The sequence below is a fragment of the Tursiops truncatus genome, chromosome 4 (assembly GCF_011762595.2).
Source record: "Tursiops truncatus isolate mTurTru1 chromosome 4, mTurTru1.mat.Y, whole genome shotgun sequence".
Lineage (NCBI taxonomy): Eukaryota > Metazoa > Chordata > Mammalia > Artiodactyla > Delphinidae > Tursiops > Tursiops truncatus.
Genome location: NC_047037.1, coordinates 25,773,858 through 25,779,857, shown reverse-complemented (window position 1 = coordinate 25,779,857; position 6,000 = coordinate 25,773,858).

The window sequence follows — 6,000 nt, the reverse complement described above, 5'->3', positions numbered from 1 at the left end:
TAGCAGAAGAGCAGAGCAAAAGTGAGAGAGAAGGACGGAGCAGGAACAAGGTAGAGTGGGAGGGAGCTTCCCGTCCACTGAGAGGGCGCACGATTCCCAGGAGGGATTGACTGGAGATATCACTTAAGGACCTTCATCCAAAGTGGAAGGTGCCAGACGGATTGACCCAGCAGAGGGGTGGGCTGAGGAAATCTAGGGGCCAAATGTTTGGAGTTACCAGCTGCTGGCTGGAGGTGACATGGCTAGAGTTGAGATTCAGAACAGAGAATCTCCAGGAAACCCACCTAAGTGATCCATGAAAGAACGGCAGCTGTGAGCATCGTCAGACTCAGAGCGCAGCAATGCCCCATCACGCCGGGAAGGCCGTCTAAGGCGGTGTCATTCCCCATGCCCTCTTCCCCTGGACCCTGCCTATCCCCAAGGTGTCAGCAACCTCACTGAGTGCAGAAGGAGCCCAGAAAAAAGGCAAGAAGTCCACGTCATCCTGCCCTCCTCCTGTAAACCCTCCAGCCTGGGACAGGTCTAAATCTGGACAGAGGAGAAGGCTTAACTTTGAAGTGAGAAGCTTTGATTATTAGTCTGAACTAGACAGTTATACTACTGTCATGAGACATTTTTGGTAACTAAAAGTGACGGGACAAGCAGCGTAACCTGTATGAGACTTCACCGAGGGCTGGGACAGAAGTAGTCGCAGAGCAGGGAGAAAAGGACATGGAGCCAGAAATAAAACCGTTTTGTACCCACAGAATCCTGCTTATGTAACCAAACGGCGAGCGCAGGAATTGCTGCCTCCGACCCCCGGATCAGGCCCCCTCTTTTCTGGAGTCCTTTTTGTCTCCAGGAGCAACCTGTTCCCTTCTTTGTTCAAATAAGATTCTCCTATGGTTCTTTTCTGGAGCCGGTGTTGCTGCGTTGGGGCTAAGCACTCAAACAGCTTTTGCACCTCCAAGATACCAGGCAAGCTGCTCAGAAGTTCCTGCACCATCAGGAATGACTGGCTGCCTTTCAGAACTGGGCTCCCCCAACCTTTTCTGGCCGGGAAAACTGCCCAGTGGTAGGCAGATCCTCCTAGGATGGCACTGGAGTGGCGTGATCGGGAGTGTGCACTGTAGTCAGAATGGCATCCGTTCCCCATCCCAGGTATCCTGTTTACTAGCTGTCTGACCTGGGGGACTTTTTAAACCTTTCTCTTCTCAGAGACATAGAATAACTACAACAAAAAAAGCAACAATAAACAACCATAATATCAACGCGTATGGGTCCATGAGAAGAGACTGGCACAAATAAGTGCTCAATACAGGGCACTATTAGTTTCTGTGTTTTGCCAGAAGATAGAGATACTTTTCAGAGAGGTTGCTCTTGGGCTTGTGTTATTGAATCTCTCTCCTTATGGATGTTTTCCCCACCATTGACTTTTGCTGCTGAGGTTTTGGGCCATTCTGTAGCCAGCTCCTTTCTAGTTCCATCCAAGGCTCCTTTTCTCCTCCTTCAGAGTCTGGAAGAACTCAAGGGCATCATCTATCCAAGCACCACTCCATTATTCTCCCTTGGCCCTGGGGAGGGAACGGGGTGGGGGATGACATTTATCTCCAACCTGCCATGAGTATAGCCAGGTGGGTCTCTAGCCCCATCCTCCTTTGAATGACCGCTGAAGGTACAAACTCAAATGTGTTCCAACCAGGCAAGTGATGGGGTTCTTGGCCTCAGAAGACCTTAGCTATGCCTTCAGAGCATGAAAATCAGGTGGGCCCTGGTCCGGTTCTTGCCAGCTGGATGGAGCATGTCTCCAGGATTCATGACAAATGGACAACTCTGACCAGAAAAATACAGAAATTTCTTGAGTACAGAGTAAGAGATGAAACAAGTGCATGATTGTCCAACTTTCCAGTTTTCTTTTCAGACCGATTAGTGCATCAGTCTAAAATAACAAGAAAAGTGCAGTGGTGGCATAGTGGATATACCATCACAGTGCAAAAGGAGGGAGGCTGAGAAACAACTGAAGTCAGGAAGGCCTAAGGGCATAGACTGTCCCATGCTCCAATATTCAGGCTTTCAATGTCCTGTTCCAGGAGTTGAGCAAATTTGAAAATATTTTTAATGGAGGAGCTGGAAGAAGGCTTTAGGATAAAAACGTATGAGTATTTTTGAAGACATCCCCGTTATGGCTCTGTTTGATCTTGAGGTGAACAGTTAAAAGTACATTTTGAGGGACTTCCCAGGTGGCGCAGTGCTTAGGAATCCACCTGCCAATGCAGGGGACACGGGTTCGAGCCCCGTCCGGGAAGATCCCACATGCTGCGGAGCAACTGAGCCCGTGCGCCACAACTACTGAGCCTGCGCTCTAGAGGCCTCGTGCCACCACTACTGAGGGCTACGCACCTGGAGCCTGTGCTCCGCAACAAGAGAAGCCACCGCAATGAGAAGCCCTCGCACTGCAACTGGAGAAAGCACACATGCGGCAACGAAGACCCAACACAGGCAAAAAAAAAAAAAAAAAGTACATTTTGAATATTCTGCAAAGTATTCTGAATATTTAAGGTCTTACCTCATCTTCCACTACCCTAACTTATCAAAAAGAAAAATGCTGATTGGATATAGAGGCTAATTGTACAATGTAACTGAGTGTGTAATGCCTGAGATACAAACAGTACTCTAATGAGATGAATGGGAAACCAAGTCATGAATGACCAAAGGAACTTGCCTCCCCATCAGTTCTGCTTCGTGTGTGTAAAGCCCTATGGAAATGATCTACATTTAAATATTGAAAAGCAAGCACATTTCTCTTCCCCTGACTCACCAGGAAGAAGGCGAATAAATAACTCAGGGCCAGGCGATAGCCCTTTATAGTGCCAAGTTATAGGTTGGTGTGTGCTATTGTTGATTCAAAACAATGCTGTATAACTGTCATGTTCTGGGATTAGTTTCTAGCTGCGGGACATATTTTATTAAGAGTTTCCCTACCTTGGCCACCACGAAGCCAGCCAAGTTACGGTGAAAGACTGAACAGGTTAAAAACTGGTGAAGAAATAGGAGAAGACAAAGTAGTGAATGGAGCGGGTAGAGATAGGAGTGAGGGCCTTTAAACACATTCATTAATAATTTGAGGAAGGAAGTGAAGGGCAAGTTTGTGTATGATGCAATATTGTTCCAGTTACTAAACATCATGAAGAAATGAGAGGAACTCTAGTTGAATTTAAAACACAATGCAAGGGCGATTAAGGGAGGGGGATGCCACAGCCTTCTTGTCGTAGTGAGTAAATCTTTTGAGTCTTTACAAAGGCTTATTTCCCAAATATTTTACATTAAGGAAACATTGACTCTGCTAAAAATCTCTGCAAAGCAGATCAGTACCAGCAAAAGAATATTAATGTCCTTAAACATTTATTCAGAATTAGAGTAATTAGGAATGACTTTGGATGAAGAAAAAATGAAGTTTCTGAGTTTTAGTGAAATAGTATGATAATTCTGAAATCTGCAACAGGAAGGCTGCCTGGGAGGAAAAGTGTGTAATTTTACACTTCATGTAAAACTGTTTTCAAACAATTTAGTGATAGAGTTATGGACCTGGGGTTAAGCTAGTGAAAAGAAAGGAAACTAGGAGAATCTGTACAGATGTTATTTTAAAGAAAGGAAGAAACCTTTAAAAACTAGCTTTTAATTTTAAATTATAGGTTGTTATTAAGGTTTCCCATTCCTATTTTAACCATTTGGACAGGTATGAAAATGAATAATAAATACAAATCAGAATTTCCCAAACAGGAAAATTTCGAGTCTGCAGAGGAGAGGAAGTGAGCTAATATGATTCAAATCATTCATTCAGCAGATATTTATTGGAAGAGTTTAAAAAAATGAATTTAGAAGAAGAGATAAACAAGTACACAGGTAACATAACACCAGGCAGAAAGTGATCAATGCCATAAACAGGTACAGATAAGAACCTCTGTCTGTTGAGAGAAAAAGAGAGATGGATGGGGCAGCATTTGGTCTGGGAGGAGGAAGGGCCCTCCTAACAGAGTCCGGCTGGTGGGAAAAGTGGCTCAGTGTGGCCGGAGATAAGAGGAGTCAGGTAGGCTGGGTCCAGGACCAACCCTGAAAGCTCGCCCGAGGAATGTGAACTTTACTCTTCATCGTTTCTAGTACTGTTCATGACCTGTACTGTGTAGCTTGCTGCCGGCTTAAGGGATGAATGAAGCCATTGATGCTTTTTTGAGCAGACAAGTGACAAACTCCAATTTTTGCTTTAGAAAGCTTAAGTGATGTGTGGGAGGAAGGACAGGGATGGGAGACCTGTTCTAAGAGTTCCAGTCAAGAGCAGGAGGTGATGTTTACTGAGTTAAACCTGCTACCTGCCCCGCATTCCACTAGATGCTTCACACACACTCTCAAGAATGATTTCATCCTGAGAATCACCCTTTGAGGAGGGAAGAGTAAGTATAGAATTCCCATTTTATGGTTTAAAACCAGGTTCAGAAAGACTGCGTAACTTGCCCAAACATCACACGTGTAAAAGTGATAGCATTAGGCTCAGACCCAAGTCAGTCTCATAAGCTCCTTCTTTTTGAAAACAAAACACACACAAAATACTATGACATGTTGACACTACTCAAATGAGGATGGTTTTAATAAGGACAATGACAGGGAATGGAAAGGAAGGAAGAGAGAGGAGAGATTTTGGCAGAGTCAGAAGGATGTGGCAACTGAAAACTGTATGGGGACAAGGGATTCAAAAAAGAGTCAAAGTTTCTAGCCCTGATAACAGAATATGGCTGTGAACTCAGATTTGGAAATGAAGGTAGGAAATTAAGCTTTGGACCTATTTTTGAAACGACAGCAAAACATTCATATAGGAGGAGTAGGTTCACTTTCTCCAACATGTGTAAAAATCACATAGTGGTCACTGGCAACACACGCAGAATTGGTAGTGTCACTCCTCGGCCATAGACACATACCAAGGCCATTCTCTCTGGCTGTCCAGCCTTTGCCCAAGCGGCTTCTGCTCCTTGGCCCCTTTCCACCTCTCCCCCTTTGTCTTCAGTTTATCCTGCAGTACATTTCGCAGGAAGGTCTCCCATGACTCCCCAGTTTAATCATCTTAGTTCTTTTCTCCCAGTGCCTCTGCCCTTCTCTGTGTCCTCTCCCAGACTGAGCTGCTGGAGAGCTGGGGCTGTCTTCCCCTTGACGTTGTGCAGTCTCTGAAGCTATCATTTGTTAAGTCTGACCCTCAAAAAATATTTGTTGACAGACTGATTCCTATTGTTGCCCTAGAAAACAACTACCCTGCCCTATTAAGTCACAGTTTCTTCCTTCTTAGGGCATTGCAGTTAACCTCAAGACTAGGAAATCATCTTCCTCCTCACATACCAGGGTATTATTCATGCAGTTTACTCACTGCAAAAAGTTCCCTTGGAAAAAAAGCTAACAAACTAGTCAAAGATTTACGAATTTCCTAGTGTCAATCAACTTTTCAACAAGCTCACTTATGGGCGGGGGGATGGGAGATGCGACCCGACCCTTCTTTGCTCTTTGTTTCCCAAGTACCCAAGCGGTGGTAGAGGCTTCAACATTTCTCTATGGGAGGGTCTCCGGCGCTGCACTGAGGTTGAGATTGGGGGGAGGGACCTTTTTTTGAACCAGCTTTTGCGGAACGAACAGTGTTCTGACTTAAAAGTAAGAATCTGTGTGTGTGTGGCGTCTGGCTTGAGGGTGAGGGCATGTGGACATTACTGCGGGAGTCTCTAAGGCACCTGGGCTCCTTCTGAATAAGGTAGTTTGGAGGTCCACGCAACTGTCAAATTCCGTTCTCTTTTCTTCCCACAGGGAGTTCCCTTGAGCGTTAGATGTGGAAATCCGCGGACGGCGGCAGGGGGGAGTAATTCCCAGGAAGATTTGGGGAATCTCGGGAGGGCCGCTGTTTTCTCAGTGGGGTTTTGAGGCTGCTCATAGCCACGACTCAGAGCCACACTTGGCTAGAGCCTGGGCTTTGACGGGGCCAAGAGGAGG